The sequence below is a fragment of the Cyanistes caeruleus genome, chromosome 6 (assembly GCF_971803275.1).
Source record: "Cyanistes caeruleus chromosome 6, bCyaCae1.hap1.1, whole genome shotgun sequence".
In the NCBI taxonomy this organism is placed as follows: Eukaryota; Metazoa; Chordata; class Aves; order Passeriformes; family Paridae; genus Cyanistes; species Cyanistes caeruleus.
In genome coordinates this window covers 30,502,558-30,524,524 of record NC_141706.1, presented here as the reverse complement: position 1 = coordinate 30,524,524, position 21,967 = coordinate 30,502,558, and the positions used below count along the sequence as shown (strand labels likewise).

The 21,967-nt window shown below is 39.9% G+C and overlaps 1 protein-coding gene across 15 annotated transcripts in view; it reads right to left on the bottom strand.

Moving 5' to 3' along the window:
* Window positions 1–21,967, bottom strand: part of PHF21A (PHD finger protein 21A) — a 126,479-nt gene that overhangs the window by 103,987 nt on the left and 525 nt on the right. For 6 of the 15 annotated variants that reach the window (XM_086892798.1, XM_086892805.1, XM_086892795.1 and 3 more), the window contains exon 2: window positions 21,351–21,703. The gene's annotated coding sequence lies outside the window, so the exon portion shown is untranslated. The other 9 variants (XM_086892801.1, XM_086892794.1, XM_086892808.1 and 6 more) reach the window with 7 other exon arrangements.

Below are 21,967 nucleotides of genomic sequence, written 5' to 3'. Positions count from 1 at the left end.
AGTTTCTAGTTTTGTGTACTGATAAATTATGATAGAGCATGTAAAGGTATCAATGTGTTTCACACGTAGCCTAAATAAAAAGGCAGCAAACAGAATTAGGTAAAACATGCTTGTTTCAAACTCTGAACATACCAGAATACTGAAAGCTCCTTTCTCTCCCCCTCCATCCCAAAATAAAAGCGTGAGTGAGAAGGGATTTCATTACATTCTTAGAACTGTGAGAAGCGAAGTCAAAGGCAGCCAGTGGCGTTTAGCATGCAGGCTGTACACACTCCCAAGTACGTCACACTGACAAAACACGCTGGTGGAGCTATCTGCCTTCCCAAGGCCTCCAACGCACTGTCGCTAGGCCTAAATCAGGTAGCTCTGTGTGCAGTGCTGCTGCAGATGAGCAAGAGTCCACCCCTTCTCCCCATTTCCCTTACATTTAACTACCAGATTGTTCCAGCATCAGCTTTTCCTCTCTGCTTCCTTCAGCAGTAATGACTGTATTTAAAAAGACAACAGCATCACAATTTACTGTGCAAGATTCGGCTCTATTTTTTTTTCTTCTTTACTACACTAGCTCCCCTGCAGCTTCTGAGCCATTGTCAGCTGTTGTTTTTTGTTCCTTGAATGCAACAGGACTTGGCCTGCCAGGCTGCATCACTGTTTTCACAGCACACCTCTAAGAGGAAGAAAATCTCCTCTTCCCTACTTCCTGCTGAGCACTGTGAATATTTGGATTTCTCCTTTCTCCCAACAGATACACAAGTCTAACACTGTTGAATATTCACACATTCCTCTCTTTCAACACCAATTCCTTCTTTCTCTGTTTTTTTTTCATACCAAACTATTAAAGGAAGGTGTAATTAAGCTATGGCCAAAAGAACCTCAGAAGTTCTTTTATAGAGAACTCGATTCTGCTGCCAGGATAGTCCTATTCTGATAACTATTTCAAGCCATTTACTTTACCTAATGCATCATTTTCCTGCTCGTAGGATTTCTAATCTATCCTATAGCTTTGCAACACTCATGTTCAGGATAAAGCATTTTGTCTCAAGAAGTCATGAACTTTCTCATACAGGCAAGATGGAATAATGGTGAGATAAAACCCACATTTTCTCATAGCTTTACACTGGATGACACTCAGGTAAACTCGATGCAACACAGCCTCATGGGACTGACACAATGGGGAAACACAATGGCATCAACTAAGGTATGGATGAACTCCCAAAATTCCTCTTCACCAAGCCAAACAAAACAGGGTAACCTTCTGGAGGTCAAACATGTGTCAGAATACTGCATTAAATAAACAAACAAACAAACACACACAAAAAAAAAACCTTTAAAAATCACTAAGACTTAAAGGTAAGTATAGAGATGCAAACTTTACCTGAATACTGGAGGCAAAAACTGTCTGACTCTTTTTCTTTTAAAAAAAAATATAAGCCCACAATCAAAAAAATATTGAGACAAAACCCCCCAAAAAATCAGTTTTTTCATTCCAGGGAACAGTTTGACTCAATTCAAAAAGAAAATATTTTTTCTAGGCAAAAGTACAGTTTTCCAGAGTATATACTACTTTTATTTAAAAAATACACAATTATGTAAACAATGTTTTAACTACCTCATTGCAATGGAAACCCTGACAACACTTCATAAAACATTTATGACAGAGTCCTAATGAACTATTAGACAACAACCTACACAAAAAAAGATGGACAAGTGAGAACAAGTTTATATACACACCTTGGAAAGACCTGTTTTCTATTCTCCATTACAGATTTGTTTTCTGATCTTAGCAGCTGTTTCCTTCTCTCTTTCTCCACAATACACCTCAACTGAATTACAAGTTTTATTTCAGTCCCTTGTCTTTCAAAAAACACATGCCCTAGAAGGAAGGAAGAGAAGGACGATACCACTCTCCACACTCTTTTCAGTCCCCTTTGCTGCAAAAAAAAACATACATGTTCGTTCCAGACAGAAGGTATTTAAGTTCCAGAAATCAAACATGAGCATTTTAAAGAATTCCAAAACCAGAGGTATTTAATGTCTCAGAAGGTACTCCTAGTGAGTAATAGTCCCTCTTGTCATTATAACCTGTGCTAAATGACATATGTTCAAATCATCTATTGGAGTAACTGTAAGAATTTCAATTATTTCAGCCCTTTCTATTTTCTCAAGTTGCATTACCAAGTACATAACATCTGGCACAAGTTCTGTGGGGGAAGAGGCTTGTACATCATCCTTTCATACACATTACAGGCTTCAGTCCTGGAAGAGGGCAAAATGGTAAGAAATACTTTTATTCTGAAGGGGGCAGGAATGGTTGTTTACTGGTCACAACAAAGGACCCTGGGATCAACAGTAACATGTGTTGCCTATCTCTGAACTAGTTAATTTGACTTGCCTCTGTCAAGTCACTTTTCATCTTCCAAATACAAAATAATGATACCTGATTTATAACAATGCAAGCATTCATTTCTCAGCTATGTATGTTTTTAGAAGTGTCTGCTCACTAACACACAAAACAATGCTTTGTCCAATTAGAGACCAACAACCAAAGCAAGCTTCAGGTGCTTAACTTCATGAGCTACAAAACCAAAACACATTATTCAGTCTTCCTGTTCATGAACATCAAAAACTGTCAGTCTTACTTTTCAAAAATCTGCATCAAAGTTCTTACTCAAGCATTCAAGGTAACAGCAATTTTTATGAATTAAACTTTCTGTGGTTATTAAGTTCCTGCTGCAGTCACACAGTACACTAGAGACTGTTCAAATTCCACAACAGCTTAATACTAACCTACTAAAAAAATATTTTTTCCACAACTTGCAAAACATCACAAGCATGCACCCACACAAGAGTACAAAGTGCTAAGAGCTTCTGAATACAATAATGTAAAATTGTAATTCAAATTACTAAAGGCAATTACAAATAGCAAGAAGTTGAAGGAGGATTGATTCCCCCAACAATAACCTAAACCACCTAGATATCTGAAAACTTGTATAATCCATGCATACTGAGCAAAGCTGAAGTAAAGGATGCAATTCCTATAGCGGGTAAATCAGCACTACCATGTGCCAAGTGTTGCCAAGTTCTGAAGTAGTTCATTTGAATATCCTCAGTCAAGTTACAGTCTGGATGTCACATCTGCATGTTCCTACGTGACACATTAATCTCCTTGTCCTCCAGGCTAGGAGTCTTCTGGACAGAAGTGTCTGTTGTAGCCCTTCTTCCTACCCCCCCAGATACAGGAATGAACACTCACACACTACTGGGTGAATTTAATTATTTAACACTTAATCAATACTTAGAGCAGCAAAGGACAGGTAAATTCATATATACAGAAGCACAATATTCAAAAGAAACATTACTTTCAAGCAGTATTTATTCTCTGAGAAGTGTCTGTTCCCACTGTCCTAACAGTTCAACTAGTTAATATAAACTTCACCCATAATAAAATCAAAATAGTTAGACAAGGAGTAAATATATGAAAGTTAATACCTGCCATTTGCCTAATAGTCAGACCACTTTAAAACTCATTGATATCAATGCTAGGTGAGTGAGAAGCTTTGAGTTTCAAACCAGAGTATCAAATAAAAACAATTAAAATTCTACCACAACAACAAAATGAGATGTGCAGTGGATTCTTGGTATCTATTAAAAAAATAAACTCACAGCTGGTCATAGTGAAAACATCACAGACGGTTAAAAATGCAAGACAAGGACGTCCACAAACTGGAAGAGAAAAGAACTGAAGAAAAGAGGCTGGGATGAGGCAGGATGTAGGAACAAATTGTAGAGGCAGGAATTAATTATATGATCCTTTGAAGGTGATATAATTCATGATACAAAGATTACAAAACACTGCCCATTTAAACAAAAACTCAAAACATAGAAAACAAAACCACACACACACACACAAAGAAAAAAAACACCCAACAACAAAACCCCACATTTCTAAGGAACACTCTCTGCCAAGTATTCATATAAAAGATTGCAATCTTAATGAAATGAAGCTTTTGGACATCCAACTTCAAAGCAAATGAAAAGAGATGCTGGAAGACCTACATCTCAAATACCAAAAGGTTCATACACCATATTGCAACAAAAACAAAAGGAAGCAAACCCATTTACACACCTCACACCACCTTAAAGTAAAAGCCATGAGAGGACCTACACAAAATTAATAAAGAAAATCAAAATAAATAAAACACTGAAGCGTCAAAGAACAGGGAAGTTACCACAACAAGGATCAGAGTTAAGTCTGTGAACATTCTTTTAACTTATCTGACAAAAAGGAAGGCTGCACACATTGTGATGCTTTCCATCATTTCAGATAGTTGTAATTAAAGTAAACTTCAGAGAATTACAGGGGATCTGATAATACCAAATGACTGGTTTTTAAATGACCTGTTGTCCCAGGTCAAGAAGTGCAAAATAATATAATCAGAGGAAAAAATAATCTAGCTATAAATAAACAACAATGAATTGAAACTAGGCATGACTACTTACAAAAAAGATTTCAAGATTACTACAGGCAAACAGTTCAACTCTCAGCAGCAAGAAGTCCGAGAAAAGTCTCAGAAGGTATTAGAAACAGAACAGAGAAAAAACATGGAATATTCTGTGACGCACAGCTGTGATGCACACTGCACAAAATTCCAGCTGCTCCACCTCAAAAAAGGGAGAAATAGAAATGGTACAGAGAGGAATGACAACAAGAGAGTATGTTTAAAACAAATTAAACTATTTTTCCCTTGCACCAGCCTATCATACACACAGGAAATGCAGGTAAACTGCACAGAACTTGCTGTTGTGAAACACTGTGTAAACCACAGATATTTATAAATTAGTTCCAAAAGGCAGCAAATTCACCTATAAATAGTTTGATGTTGCTATTCACAGTGCAATAGCCCAAATGTAGCTTCCATCTCAGACAGCAGCTAAACAACTGTCAGAAACCTACAGTTAATATTTCAGCAGCTGACATAATGCACCCATTTCCTACACTTTTCAGTCAGCTGCTGCTGCTAGACACTGATAAAGGCAAGATGCTGGATTAGATGGACATTTGGTCCAGCAGAGTATGTTAGTTCCTAGGTTTAATCACATTGAGCAGCCATGCTGGTATATGTCTTGGTTTGTTTTGGAGATTTTCTGGTAAATAAACCAGGCTATAATTCAAGCACATAATGTTAAAAGTAGAAATTGCAACTTCTGAAGCAGAAATCAAACTGGTCTGTGTAATATAATGCAACTCTGAAATTAAGCCATGAGCAAGTATTGAAGGCTACAGAGTTTTTTTGTTTTTATATAACCTACCAGAGTGATGAAAAATTCTCCTCCAAGCCTCTCACTAATTAGGGTGTCAGCGTAAGGAGACTCAGGCAGTCTCTCCTAACTGAGAAAGACTCAAAGTTGGAAAGCAGCACTGAACATAAGCCATGGATGTTTGCTGCAAAAACTGCCAAGACCCATTTAAGACTGGCAACAATTTGGCATCTTCCCAGCTGACCAGAGGGAAGATCTCCTGAACCAATGGATTCAAAGGGAACACGTAGATGAATGTCTGACTCCTCTCCAAGAAAACTGAACTTGTTTCAGGTCCTGCCTGACTCTGGAAGAGTGCAGGATGCTCTCTGTTTTAATAAGGAAGTCTAGGTGAAAAAGCACTACTGTCACAGAAAATGCAGAAGCTCAAACTTCTAAGGACAAACATTGAACAGAATTCTTCTAGAAGTATTGCTAATCCTGCTAGAAAACACTGCCTAAACAATTTGGTGAATGTCTGCCTTCTCATCACTGTCAGCTTCCTTCTCTTCTGACAGATGAGCTTTTGAAGATAGCCAAACTGAAAGCCATGTAGGATAAACAAGCAGGTCTCAATCTGTGGGAAACAGAGAAGTTTCATTTTCTGTAGCACAAAACTACAACAGGTGTGGAAAACAAAGCAAGTGTCCAGTACAAAAACCTTCCAGTACTGCTGTAGGCAGGAAGATGAACATACCCAATAAACTTATCTTTACCAGGAACAAGCAAGTATCTAAGATAAAAACATGCAAAAAAAAAACAACCCAGAAGCAGCTTTATGAGTGGTTTCATGAATTCACAGATATTGCCTCAATGAGATTATTGCTCATCTACACTGTTGAGAAAGCCGACCACAATCCAGTTTATATGACAAAGATCCAGTTTACATGAGAAATCCCTTAAGTCATATAAAAAGACAAGAAAAAAATTATTTCAGGCTGTGTTATTTTTTTTTTCCCTTCACATAGGGGCTATTATAATTTTGTTATTTAAATAACCTTCTCCTTACAGAATCAGATAGGTTGGTTTGGGATTCTTTCATTTTGTTTTGCAGGGGGAGGTATCATCTAGACCAGTAATAGCATTGAAATTGGTCTTGCTAAAAGAAAACAGCAACACAATGCTCTTATCATCCTAGAGATCATTTGTGCAAACTACACCAGCAACAAAGAGCACTACAAACTAACAATTCAAAGAAATTTGCTCTCTTGTTTGTAGTTGGGAACTTTTGATTTACTATATGTTTTCTCACTCTATGGTGACATAGGCTCAATGTTTCAGGTTGAATTTGTTGGTATCCCTGAGAGAAGCACAAGAAGATATAATCATGTATGTGTACTGAGTTTATTCATGCTTCAGTGCTTCTGTTGATCATCCATGGGGTGACATTTCTCTTTTCTCCATCTCACCAATAAATCCATCAGACATGCATAATTTGTCTTCCTGATGCATAACTTGGAAAGTTTTCTTCTCAAGTGCTCCATGTCTCATTGAGAGTAACTTCTAGTGTAGATAAACTATAGAAGAGCTCGAAACAGTTCTTCTCAAATCTCGTTCACATTTTTTGCTCCCAATAAAAAATGATTGCTTATCCTCTCAAGTTCAAGGAGAGTTTCTGCTCTTCCCTCATATCTAGCAATACTTCTTCAACTATTACACAGGAAAACTCTGTTGATTCCCATGTATTCCAAAATACAGGCATATTGATTTTTCTTCCTCCCTCCTCACACATTAGGTTGCATACAAATTGAGGAACAACTGGAAAACTCTACAGATACCTCCAGATTTATGCACATTTGCCTGCAATTCCAAGCCACTGGTCCTAGTGATGATGAAGGCAGATTTTCCAGTGTAATACAGTTCTCATAAAATTACATACTTCACATTTCCATGACACTTCCACACAAAGCAAAATTGCTATCTTTTGCAATACAAAGAACAAGAATTGAAAGTCTTCTCTCTGAAGAATGCAGTGCCAGACAACAATGTCTCTTTGGATCGCAGGCCTTTAATGCCAAGGCAATATACCCTGCCCTGAGATTTATTTTACAAACATTTCATTAAGCAGTGGTGATGTATGCGGGACTAATTGCACATGAACAAGAGAAGCATGCCAATCACTGAATTGTTAGCACAAGAAGATACTCTCTGAAATTTCATTACACCCATTTATAAATCAAGACATGACCAAAACAAGAATTCTACTTCACAAAAGTCACACTGCAGAGTATGAGATGTACTGGTTACTTAAGCTGCCTTGTGTTTGGCCTTGAAGCTGTCTCCACAGTTACAGAGTAGAGATGTCACAACATACAAATAGTTCAGTAAAGACACTGTACTAACCCAGCTTACTGATGAAAGACAGCTTCAGGCTTATGCAGAAGCAGTCTCAAAACATGAACAACTCTCAACGAAACATTAGAGGGGCATATGCCAAAGTTTCTGTGTTCCACAAATACTCTAAGACACCAGCAGAGACCACCAGCAGTGACACTAAAGGCTGTAACTGGAGATAGCCCAGAACAAGAGACATGCATTTAAAAGATCATGATTCAACATCCCACCAGATCCCAAGAGCTTAACAACATGCGTAGTCACAGACACAGAGTTCTAAGCATGAAACTCACAGTTTTAAGTGAGCCATTTACAGTAAACAGTGAGGCATAAAACAAAAAAAGAGCCATATTTTTCATGTTTGCACTGGAATATAGTGCACTTATTATGCAGCACTAAGACTTGGTGGAAGCAACACTGGACCCAGCCAGCTGTGACAGATGCAGAAACTTGAGTATTGCCAACTCTGCTGATTTTTCACTTGGAAAAGGCATTTCTCCAAATTAATAGAACAAGATATCTGTCCCTGAACAGTACTCACTTGGGAAGACTGAATAATTCCGCTCACATAAGCTGGACACAAAATAGTTTTAACAAGCGGTTAAGACTTCAGCACTGACGACACTCGTTACTCAGTGTTACTTTTGCTGTGTGCTGAACCATTCCACCCAACTAGATCTGTAAAATCCTTTGTACCAGACTCAAAGTGTGGCACAGAAACAGTGATGGGTATGCAGTAAAGTTACTGGACCCTCATTCACATGCAGGATATAGACAAAGTACATTCAGGAGATGTTTCAGAAATAATCATACCTACATGATAACATGCAATTTCTTGTATTAATTGTAGTATATTACAACAGAACTAGAAAGGCAGACAAAATAAAGTCAACAGCAAAAACCACCACCACCATCTTTCTTCTCTTTCTTTCACATTCTGCAGAACCTAGGACTGTTTCTTTGCACCAATGCTTACCCATGCAACTAAGATTTTACTGGATTTCAAATTCACATTTATCATTATCTCCCCATGTATCAGAAGGTCTCCCATCCCCATTCAAGCCTTTACTTTTCCTTCAACCCAAGATAACCTAAAAAAATATATCCAACACTTTAAAAAGAAAAAAAAAAAGTACCCTATTTATTTTGTACAACCAGTTTTACAAGAATCTCACTTCCATTGGGACAACACTACCTATTTGTACATCACCCATTCTTAATCAATGTAACAGTATTTGGCTCAGTTTTGTTTACAATATAGCAACATTAAGGATATGAAGGAAGCAGCCAGTTTTCTGGATTAAACACACAGGGGAAGGCCTCCATTCCTAGTTTAAGGTCTTCAATAAAATTACTGCAATGCAGAATAAATCAATCTTTCTACCTCAGTTTCTAATCCAAACATGGGAATAATGTTACTTGCCAGACTGACCTGTTATCTTTTAAGTAGAGCAGATTCTCAAATAATAACAAGCACACCTATACTCCAGTGAATAAACTATGCTGATTCACAACAGCAGATTGCCTGGGCCAAATTCCATGTTGTATTAACAAGTCAACAGGAAGCACTCCAAAATTATTCCTCTGATGTGCTCTGATCTTCCTTCCCCTACATATCAGTCAGTTGGCATTCTCACTGCTCCCATTATACAGGTATCAATCTCAAATGCTGTCTTTCCTTCCCCTTTTATTATATTCTCTCTCCTTACCCCCTAAAAGACTTCTTTTTCTTCTTTCTTCTCAAAAGTACACAAATGGGAACAGTAGCATCTGGAGAATGGTATTTGTAGCTGGGGTAGCCACACTCAGTGTGGGAGTACTGATGGTAGTCACTAATCTGAAAGGAAGAATTCAAGTAACCATACACTTCATAGTTCCTTTCTTCACAAAACCATGATTATTCAATACAAGTAAAAAGATTTACACACTAGGTTACAAACGTAACACTGAATCACTGGGCCAATCTAACATGGAATCACATAAGCATACAATTAGCATTTAATGGAAGAAAAGTGCAAGACTTCTGCACAATGGAAGTGGACTTCAGCTACAAGAAAATTAAGTGTCCAAAACAGTTTTACTCACACCAATTGCCACAGATTTTTAACTGATTGTTTACTTAAAGCTGGAAGAATAAACTGCAGGTTTATCTAATTTTAGTGACTGCTATAAACAATTGAAAGGCATATCATTTTCGACTTTCACCAAGCTGACAGAGAGTGAAAGGGTATCATGCAGCATCTTGATGCAATCGCACTTCCTGAACAAAAGGGTTGGCAGTTTTAAGAAGGCTGTTGTGGCAGCCAATTATTTTTATTCCCAAGGGGCCAGGATGCTTCACCCAAAGGAGAAGGCAGTAACATGCTGCTGAGGGACACTCCTTCACATCCCCTCACACCAACATCATCACAATCTTTTCCTGCTTGCCTGGGATCTACTGATTCCATGTATACAATAGACCTACTCCAACATCATCCTAGAAGATGGAGCAAACCACATGGCAGGAAGACTTACCACAACAGCAGAGACTAAGATGAGACAAAACAGTGTGGATTACAAAACTAGTACTGCATATGTCAGTATGCATTTGTGTATGCTGATATGCAATTGTATCAAGGCCAACACTCACACTACTGTGATATCAGTGTAGCGCCCATCATTATGAAGACTGCTTTACAAAGTTACTCTTTAAACAAATTCTGTGGTTTAAAAATTAATGCCCAAATTTTTAATGATCCTATTGGTATACCAAAAAAGGATGTTTAAACACATCTATCTACACACAAATTCTCATGCATTCCTCTCATTACTTTGTCCTTACATATATTCCTTTCCTTGCCATTTTAAGAATAGTTTTTGGTTTGGTTTTTTTTTTTTCCCTTTTATAATGTCTTTGAGAAAAATCACAGATTCTATCAATTGAAACCCTGGCTATTATCCCGGGGGGGGAGGCATGTGACAGAAGCCATGAGGACCAGAAGTATACCAGAACATTTATTATATAATTTTAAGTCCCCTTCTAATACAACTTCTGATCCCCAAGAAACCCATATGAGTTTTACTGCCTATTGGAATACCAAAGAGGTGTCATAGGTGAAGGATTAAAGTGCATCCTGCATATGTGGGAATATGGAAAAAATATGTTTTAAAATATGAAGATAATATTTAACTCCATTTCCCAATTTATGCAAGAGTTTCTGAAGAAATTAGTGGAGCTTCTGGTATAAGTGACAGTTAAGTATTGGCATATCTAATGTATAGTAGTTTCTTAACACAAACAGGGATTTAACAGATACTTCTGCCCTTCCTTAAAGTTTTCAAAAGTCTTAGAGTGAGGTGATCTATATACATGATGATGAAATCACCCAATATGTTAACAATGAATTTAATATAAAGAAAAAACAGCACTTTTTTAACAAAAAAAAAACCAAACATGAGCACAGTAGTGTAGACTAAGGTAGCAAAAGGAAGCCAGAAAGAAGGTCCCTCTCAAATGGTGAGGAATAGTATGATTTTATCTTAGTTCAGGAAGAAGCAAACATAAGATCAGTATTTTTTCTCATGCACTTTTGTTGCAATGACAATGTCAGTGCAATACGACCTGAGGTAGGTATTCACAATGTCACTGACCTGTGCCCAACAAATCATCTTTGCAGCTGGGAAGATACTGTTACCACAGTAGGGCACTAACCTGGCACCTACATCTAACAGGCCAACACCACCAGGTTTTGACTGACTGCAAAGACAGCAGCTCAATATCACAGGAAAAAAAATATTTCATTACACGAAACACTATACAAGTTCTTCATCAACAGCAAGGCATCCAAACATAACTCCTGCAAGAAGGTGGAAGAAGACATTGTAAGTCTTATGGCAAGAAGAAACTGCCACACATGGATAAGAATTATGAGATGCGAGGGTTTTTCCATGTTTATTTCAGAGGCTGACATTCAAAAGAAAGTAGAGCAGGTGAAATATGCCAAATTGCACGTAGAAAATGGAAACTATGTTTGATTCTGAAACAAGTTACATAGTGACAAATCCACTGACTTCAGCACTATTATCTAGGACGGCAAAATAGGAGGTATAACGTGGTGGGATTCCTCCTTGGAAGAACTGCAGTTGACTCAAGGGCATGTACCTGGCATTCAAAAACAGCACAAACCTTGCTAGTGCTTCCCAATCTATTTCTGACCAGAATGTACTCTCTGAAAGAGTAAAAAGAAAAGCTCAGGTAGCCACATCCTTTCCATTTGGGGTCACGGACAAAACCATCCTTAATACAGCAAATTCATGCTACACACAATAGATTTACGCGATGAAGAAGCTTATCAGAGACAATTACTGCAAGCTAAGCAGCACTGAAAGGATATCTGGAGCTCCAGCTAGATGCAAATTACCAAAAGGTTCATTATTAGTAATATGGGCCATTGTAGTCCTTTTATAGAGTTATGAAAAAGGTTTGTTAGTGAGGGTGGGGGGTTGGTTTTTTATTGTGCTTTTAATTGTTTGGGCTTCATTTTTTTTTAAGTCCATCACAAGTCAGGTTGTTCAAATTCCAGACTAAATATCTCAGTGGGAACAGTTTTGTCATACTGGCAAGAGGGATAGTGACGGAAAGTATTCCTTGGACATATCAAGGACTAATTTCGGACTTTCATGCAAAGTTTTGTTATGCTAACAAATTAAGTAAAAGCCCTGAATAAATAGATTCCAAGTTCTTACAAAGAATTACAAGAGCTCAATATTAGCTACTTTTTAAAGGCATAGCAAAGACACTGGGAGGCGAAGTACCCAGTGTGAGGATCCCCCAGTGATCACCAGCAGCATCTTAAATAGGTGATAGATTCTTCAAATTTTGTCCAGTGCTTCAGGCCTGCAAAATCCACTTAAAACTATATTTTGGGGGGAAAAGAATGAAATCCTGGTACTCTCAGTTCAGCTGTGAAATTCCCCATTGGCTTGAGCAGGGCCACAGTTTCTTCACAGATCAGGACAGATTTGCTCTTATGAGATAAGAAGTACTTACTGAAGTTTTTCTTTACAACTATGCATCAAAACCTTTTGTACGTCCCTACTTCTCACTTTCCTTATCTAGGATACCCTGATACAGCGGTGTTACAAAGGGCACTGTTGCAGGCTCTCTACAAAAAGTAAAGTGTTCTCAAAGGACAAGATACATCATTTTTTCACTATGTATAGATTTATCTTGGTTTATTCTCTTGCCTGTTGTGTGGCCCAACCAATCAGCCAATGAAAGGGAATTTCATCCTTGCACAGCAACAATGTCAGCCTTTCTAATCATGCCAAGATACTAATAGTAACTATTTCAGCTAAGTGCGTGTCCTGTCAGCAATTTGCTCCACGTGGGCTGTGAAGGGCCTGGGAACACTTAAAGAAACCTATACAATTACAGAATTGGTAAGGTTTTAGACTAATCTCTTCACCTTTTTGTATCAGTTTTAAACAGTGTCAGCAACATATAGTGTGTACACAGTATCAGTCGTGACAAAATACAATCCTGCCTCAAGGAAGCCATTACCACCTAAATATCAGTAAAATATATATAATTTGTACAGGTAAAGGAACGAACATTTTTAGGCTCTGGGTGTTTTTCTGCACAACTATGAAGCACATGTGAATTATGAATTTAAAATGAGCAGATTTCTGGATACTTACTAAAAGAAGTAGAATTTTGCCACACAGACCTAGATATTAGCTGATTATGGTGATTACAAAGAAGCTACTTTCCCACATTAGAAGCTTGGAGGTCTTATTCCCTGCTACTTGCATAGATTCTGATTTAAGGCATTCAGCTATTCTCTCTAACTTCTGCAGGACTTAGTGCTAAATAACATGACTTCTTGCAAGACTGGAGCTCAAATTAATTTTTCCAAAAACATAAAAACAAAGTGTATTTCACATCGTCTGACACTTAAATGCAAGCCTTTTTATATTAATATCTCATACAAACTGAAGAACAATGAAATTGACATGGATCAGTTAAAGTTAGGTGTTTGCTCACTTGAAATTGAGCTGCATTATCCAAATCACGGCACAACAGATTACAGCAAATACTAAACTTGTTGCTGGATGGACAACCAAAATCAAATTAATGTCCATGTTAACTTTGGCAAATCTGACTGAGAGTGTTGTGTGAAAATAAACAATTCCTACAGATATAAATAAAGTACTATGAAAAGTTAGTATTCCTCTATAACTACTTCAGAAACACTTCACAATCTTTGATGCGAGTCTGATGTGAGTTCAAGCACAGCGGTCAGGACTAAACACACCTGACAAAAACTGCCAGATGCATTCTGCTTCTGGTGGCACAAGCCAGTACCTGTGTTTGTGACTCTGTGTCCCTTTGGGAAGCAGCAATGGAGTCACTAGCCACCACAGCAGGAACACAAATTGGGTCCCCTGCTCTGATGCATAAGGCAGCTATGTCATCGCTCACTCTCAAGAAACACAGCAGAGAAGCGAGTTCACAGCAGATAAAAATGCGTTAAAACTCCCTTTCACTGTGTGAAAATAAATCCACTGTGACCCACTGTCCTCACAGCAACCGGAAAGGACAACATGGCTGCCATAGGGCTAGTAACAGAAATCCCCTTCTGCCAAATATTTCCATCCATAACATTGCTTTGAAAGATTAAAAATCTCTAGAATATCAAATAAGATACTTCACAAGGTGAAGTCTTCCTTCATGGACTGCTTTCCTCTAGACATATTACCCAACTATAAAACATCTTTGATTTGTAAACAAAAATACCTGACTGCTGCACAGGCTTAAGCTGACCGAAAATAACTGGATAAGGTATTGAGGACTGCTTTTCTAGAACATGATAGCATCTTTTCACTTCAAATCCCCAACTTCTGCTCAAGAAAACTACAAGTCCCAGAATGCCTTAAGTGGGCACAATCCTGGCAGGCCATCGCAATAAAAACACAGCACTGCACTCTGGGGCCTGTAGTTTCCACGAGCACATTCTTACTCAAGATGAGACCAGATGTAGGCCATATTGCACACTTCCACAGGCCTGCAAACAACACACACCCCCCAAACAGGGAGACTGCTGCTCGTAACCATCAGGTAAGCTGGATCAATATCCAGTTCTTGTGTGTTGAAGTTAAAAGGCCAAAGACTTCTGCAGAAATAAATGTCAGTTAACCAAGAGTCCTCACAGAATAGTAGTTTGGCTATTTTCAAACATGCTCAGTTTGCTGTAGCTTTTTAACATCTTTTACTGAGGTGCAACAAGAATTTATGGGGTTTTTCTCCCAAGACTGCTACATTTAATACATTGAAGAGTACTCTTTTGAATGGCAACAGGAAAAGTATGTTTGGTGAGGGGCCTAGTCTCCCTGTTCAGAATTCAGTTATCTGGAAACAAATTGCTCTCCTCCTCCATTTCTACAATGTGCTGAAGCAGAGGCTTGCCTCTCTTCTGAAAAGAAGTGGCTCTTAGCTGAAAATTAAATAGCTGTGTCTCAGCGTAGGCCTCAGAGAGGAATACACTGTACTTCAGTAAAGGGAATGGCAGCTCCCCCTACCAGTCTGTTCTAAGAAGGTTTTAATAGAGGAAGGAAACAACCAGGGAACAAAATGAGTAAGTCCTCCTTTTTTTCCCCCCTCCCACTTCCCTGAACTCTGTATTATTATTATTAAAACAATTAAAAACAATAATATGCGTATAAAATGCCATCTAAGCACTTATATGTTTCCCTAGTCCTTGTAGTACAAGACAGTCTGCAGCATTTCCAGGCTAGCAGGCAGCACCTGCAGAAACATGCAAAAGAAAAAGGAACATGCAAAAGGAAAAGGCTGGGCCAAGAGAAAGACAGCATCCCACTGCAAGAGAAAGAAATGGTGATGCTTCAGTCACCTGAAAGTCATCCTGATGCACTTCCCTATAGAGGCAAGAGGCCTCAGGAGCATCTAAAGGTTTTGTCAATACAGCAATGCTGTCCATAGGCCAGACAGCTGTTGCCATAGTTACTATCAGCCAGCTTATCAGAAAATAATTATTGCGATTACTCAGAAGTTTTGTTAAAACAATTTAAAGCTTCAATAGGATACCACTTGATCTCTTCAATTAACTGTTTGCAACTATGCTGCCTTTGGGATCCATACAGTTAACTTGCATCTGCAGGGTCGAAGTGGAAGAGGGGAAGGAATCAATGCTCCTTCTCCCTTTCATACTGACAGCTTGTATTTCATACACAGAAACAAGGAAGCTGAACCACCCATAAGCCTGGCTGCTCTGCTAGAGTTTTCTCACAGGCCAGCTTAGAGTCACAGGCTCAAATCTGCCCTCATTTAACTGCTCACACATCCATACTGCAATTCAAGAAACACACCGGCACACTTTCAAAGCGTACTTTTAATTACACGTACAAAGGTAGAGTCCCTCACTTCAGAGGCAGGTGACACAACTTCTGTACCAAGTGAACTTTCTCTTTTGTCCTACAAGCTCAGTACTGTCAGGTGGAAGGGCGGAATCGGAAAACACACATTTTAAAAATCGGACATTAAAAATGCATAGAAGCTGTATGAACCTGGCCTAGAACAAAGCTCACATGAAGCAGAGCCTCACTGCTCTTGTACCACTTATAGATGCATTCCCACCAGTAACAACAAACATTACACTTGGGCTGGGGGTCTTGGGGGTGGAGGCAGCACGTTTGTTTTGTGGCGTGCAGTTTTTCAAAGCATGCAGTCTCTAATCAAAAGAGTGAGCATTTGCAATGACAGCAAACAAGAAATCTCGGGCAAGAGGGAATAAATAATAGGTCAAACCATCTAAGTAAAGAGCTTTTAAGGCATGGGGAACTTGATAATTCCATGAGAGATATTAAATTGGTGTGAATGTTATACCAGAAAATAAATGCTGCAGATAAGCCTGTATTAAGCAGCACATTTTTTCCTCAAAAACCTGGAATGATCAAATTATTAAAACAAAAGGTTCTGTGGCAAAGTTGGGGTTTTGTTAGGACAGTAAGCAGGTCAGTCCTCTCAGACTAAAGGAAGGGACCTGTTAGAACTTTCTACAGCTACAAAAATTATTTTAGGGACAGGTGATTCTAACTGGAAAGTCTGATTACAATGCAAGTGCACCTTTCCTCAGCACTAAGTACTTTCTAAAAACTCTTTAGATTTCTGTACATTTTGCAGCCATTCTATGATCTATACTTCACTTCTGCAAAGCAGAATCAAACAATCTTTAAATCATACTTTAACAATTTCAGTCCAGAGAGGAACTTTGTAAAGTGCAAGAGCCATAAATAAAAAAATTATGAAAGAAACACAGTATCTGCTTTTTTTTTTAACGCGACTCCATGTGCCATAAGGAAAAAAAATGAAAGGCAAATGAGAAACTACAAAGTTGTGCACCGCCCACCCCCCCCCCCCCAATGTAAATAAAATTCTTTTTTGCCTGCATAATGCATATCTCTACCACCAGCACAAGCTAGACACTGGCTTCGTGCTATAGTGAACATGGAATATTACTGTAAGATACCTATAAAAACTATCCTTCTATACCCCTTAATTATAGGGTATAGAACTAAGTACCAGCCCTTTGCATTCGGCAGACATCTCAAAACCTTCTGCGCTCTGCCCCACCTTTCCACTATATGGTTTGTTCCTAAATAACCTTTGTGCTGCTAAAATACATCAGAAACAGGATGCAAGCTGCTTTCTGGCACAGAGTAATTGAACAAGGGCAATTCACGAACGTACAGGAGCCAGGCCTTTTGTAGAGTCTTACACTTCTAGTATACAGCTACACATGTGACTGCACAGTTGTGAGCATAAAGGGTGAAGGGGACAGTGAAGAAATATTATTAGAAGCTTAACAATAGGTTTTTAGCACTGCCCCTTCTACACAAGAAGCCTCTCCTGAAGGAGACGCTTTACAGCTCACATCCCCATAAGATGGCACTCCAAAAAGCAAAACTCTATGACCCTATGAAGTTCTTTCTTATATTTAATATTTTAAACAAGTAAAACCAACAAACCCAAAACAACAGTAAAAAGGTTAGGATCACCAACACATGTTTCTCACATGACATTCATCCTGAGTTTCTGGTACCCATGCAATATACCAATTACACATGAAATAAGATAGTTCATCAAGGTTCCTTCAAACTGGACTAAAATAAAAGAGAAATCTCCATTGCAAATGATTTCTGGTAGTATCAATTCATTTGATCAAATAAAATTCTTCACGGCTTTGAGAATAAGGATAAAGGAACTGAACAGGTACAGTGTGTTCATTATAAACAAACTGTATGAACAACTCAAGTGATAGCCAGGCTCACTATCAAAGATTTCCAACTGCACACAGAATTATACAACTTTTTAAGAAGTCAATAAAACACGTCTTATTTTCTAAAAAAAAAGGCCATGAAAATTGTGTCCTTTGTAAGGTTCCACACCAAGATACTTTTAATTTTTTTTTAAAACCATAATTTTTACAGTGTTTAATAGGCACACACAAATCCTCATCTCTAAAAAAAAAGTTGGAATAAGAAATAGTTATGACCAATATCTGAAACATAGCTGAAGCTGAATGGCCTACAGTGAAGAGATATCTTTATAAAACCTAAAATTAAAGCAGAGATCTCACTGCTGAAGCTGAAAAACACAATAGCACTTTTTTTCTAAGCGGCCTAAGTTTTAATTTCCTACTTTTGCTTTTTTAAAGTTCTTTGAAAGGAAGTATTTTTATATTCCCTAAAGGAAAAAAACTACTTTCAAATGCCTGTTTCCATCAACAAAACTAGTTCAGGATGCACACAGAGGAGAGCAAAGATTAAAAACTTTCAGGTAAAAATCTTAAAAACACTAACGACAAAATAATTATTCATAACAAAAGACTCCTCCACATAATATCCGGAATTGCACAACACATTAACTTTGCTAGTTAAATGAAAAAATCACCAAAACCCATAATGGGATCCATTCCAAATTTCTTGTTGATCAGGTCTAAGGCTAAAATCTACTAAGGCTAAAATCTTGAGCTATGACATAGCTGACATCCATCTGGTGGCAAATACTCCCAGCAAGCAAGCACCTACCTTCTACTGGACAATGGGCCTCTTAACTTGAAGAGATACTCTATACATACTATGATACAACATGAAATGAACAGATAGAGAGGCTGCTCCATAAACCCTCTGTATCAGCTCAAACCCCTAGCTGATATACCTATCATAAAATAATCTCTCTATCATAGTGAAGTTGAACGTTTTAAAAATATTTGGGAATCTCATAATTTATTTTTTTAAATACAGTTTTAAAGTTTCATTTACTGAGCTACAGAATTCCTTTCTAGAAAAGAATAATAAAAAATTCCCCCAAAGAAAGTTTCATTTAGCTATCATAAAGCATGCACAGATATAAACAAAATTTCCAGAGACTCTGATCTTTCTCCTAAGGTATGATAATTAACTTCGTTAACTAATATGGGTAGTTATGCTATTCTTTTATTTCTTTAAGATCCTGTTCTCAGTAGTAATTTAATGTCACTATTTAATAAAAACTATAAAGTTGTATTAAGCACAATCACTAACAGTTTAATATTAAAGTTCTGTCATTACATTTTAACCTGGTAGAAATAATGAAATTTAGAATTCTAAGTGGTTTTTTTTTAAAGAAGGTTTTGAAACACGTTATTTTTTTTTCACAAACGAAGCCTCAAAATAAGCCTCCCTTCATCAAAGTTAGACATTCCCCTGCTATGTAGCAGGTCTAGCCTCACCAGCTAACTCCGGGAAATCACAGGAAAGCCAGAGGAAGCTGACTTACAAAACTGAAACTAAGCAGGTGTCTTCATTGTTAGAAGTAAGCACAATGGGAAGGGGGGGGGTGGGGGGGGGGGTGTTGGAGGGGGTGGGGAGAGTAAACAGCCAAAATCCATTTTATTTCTGATACCTGAAAATCTACAGCTAAGCAAAATAAGATGCATCTATCTACACATACGGGTGTAAGGAGTGTCTATCCTTTAACCTGGTAACAAGCAACAGCACAAGAAAATTCGCCTGGCCCAAAGAAGCCTAGCTCCTTCTCGAGCCCTGCCATTACGGAGTGCACATCCCCACCTGATTTCTCCATGTTCAGACCCACCGTACATCACAGTACACAACTTTCTCATGACACGCACATTATTACCCCCAGTGGGACCTTTTTACATGCAGTCTCCACAGTGAACAAAAGTTCATTGTCAAGCTCAGTGCTTGGGCCCAAACAAATATCCAAGAGGATAGAAGGGAGAGAAAGGGCGAAAGTGCTCCTATCTGCAATTATAAGATTTGCAGGCAATCACCGTTACTTACAATTAAAAAGTGGGAACAGGTGTAGCAGATATCATACTTTGATAGCTGAACAAAGAATATTACAGCACGTGACTGAAATGTGATGACATTTGTTCACCAATCGAAAACAAAAGCCACTCTCCAATGGCACTCTTTCCTCCACCCCCAAGAATTAGGAACTTAGAAATTTCTCCATATTGAAACACATCTGTTCATAGCCTTATTTTTTGACACTTGAGAAGAAGTTGAATGAAGAGCTCCATGCATTAATAAAATATGAATTCACCCAAAAAACCTCAGCGTACTAACCCACCAGCACCCACGGAACTGCAGAGGTGGTTGAGGAGAAAGCTCTACCGACAGTGGAGCACGGAATAATAAAGAATAGGAAAAAACAAAAAACACACCACCAAAAAAAGCCAAAAAAACAAAAAAAAAAAAACCAAAAACAACAACAACAAAAAAACCTGCAGGAAGGCAAGTAAAGAAAGGAAAGGAACACGCATAAGAGGACTACACCAAATGGCAGAGTCCCACACAGAGCCCCACTCCACCTACGCGGGCGCAGGAGGCAGGGAAACAAACCAAAATAAAGAAGTGTCCGTGCCCAGTGCTGGAGCAGGCGTGGGCACCCCCAGCCCCGTACCTGTGCGGTAAGGGCAGCCCCCGGGCGAGAGGGGCAGGCCCGGCTCCGGAATAACAAGTTGCTGAAGAAACGGAATTTTCCCGGCGCTGCTCGGGCCACAAAGACGAATGAAAGGAAGGAGGGAAGGAAGGAGGGAAAAAAAAAAAAAAAAAAAAAAAAAAAAAAAAAAAAAAAAAAAAAAAAAGGAAAAAAAAAAAAAGCCGCAGCAGCGGATTTACTACGAATTATCCATCACCGAGAGCGGCATCATTTCCCAGATAATAATAAAACTTCCCCGACAGCATCGCGGCGAAGGACCCAACCGAGAGAAAAGGGCCTGGAAATAATCATCCTGAAGGAAACCGGAGGGGAGGGGATAAGCCTCCCTCCCCCACCCCATCCCCAGTGCAATGTGTCATCTCCTTCCCCTGCTCCTCCCCCCAACCCCAATGTGTCACCTCCTCCTTTTACCCCAAGTGTCACCCTCCTCCACCTCTCCCGTTCCCGCTCGCAAACTTCTGTCGGGGAGGCCGGGGGGCCGCCCCGGGACGCTCCGCTATTCCCCGCCACCCCCCCGAGGGAGGGGCCGGGGGCCGCGGCGAAGTTGCTGCTCCTCATCGCCAAGTTGGCCGGAGAGTGCGGGGCGCGCCGGCGCCATCCCGGGGGGCGCGGGGGGGAGAAGGGGGACGGCGCCCGGGGGGCGGGGGGGGGTGGGGGGGGCAGGGAGGAAGAGGAGGAGGAGGCGAATCCGAAAGGTGGGATACTACACCCTGCTGGCGGCGGCGGTGCTGCTGCGGGCCGGCCGGGGTCCCCCTGGCAGGACCTCTCTGTGAGGGGGAGGACTCTTCTTCATAGGGGGAGGGTGCCGGCGCCGCCGCTCCTCTGGGCCTCCCTGTCCCCCTCTTCTGGGCGCCTCTCTCTCTCTCCTCCTCTCACTTTCTTTAAGCTAAGCGGGGAGTGGAAGATGGTAGGTTGCTCCCTTCTCCTCCTCCTCTTCGCTCGCTCTCGCCTCTGTGGGGTCCTTTTCCTTCCCCCTCTCCGCGGGGGGCTCCTCCTGCGGCTGGGAGGAGGGAGCGGGCGGGGAGGGCGGCACGAAGCCGGAGAGGCGCAGGAGGAGAGAAACTGTAACACAAAAACAAGCCGAGAAGCTGAACTCTTCTTCAATCCCATTCACCCGGCCCGGCCGCAGCACACCGCTCGCCGGGATCCCTCCGCCGCCGGCCTCCCTGCCTGCCTGCCTGCGGCGCGCTCCCGACACGCCGCCGCGCGCGCCCCCGCCCGCCCCGGCCGGGCCCGGCCCGCCGCTGGAGACCCGCCGGGGAAGCGGGGACCGGCGGGCCCACGGCCACTCTCCCCCCTCCCCGTTGCGACGGCGGGACGCCGCCG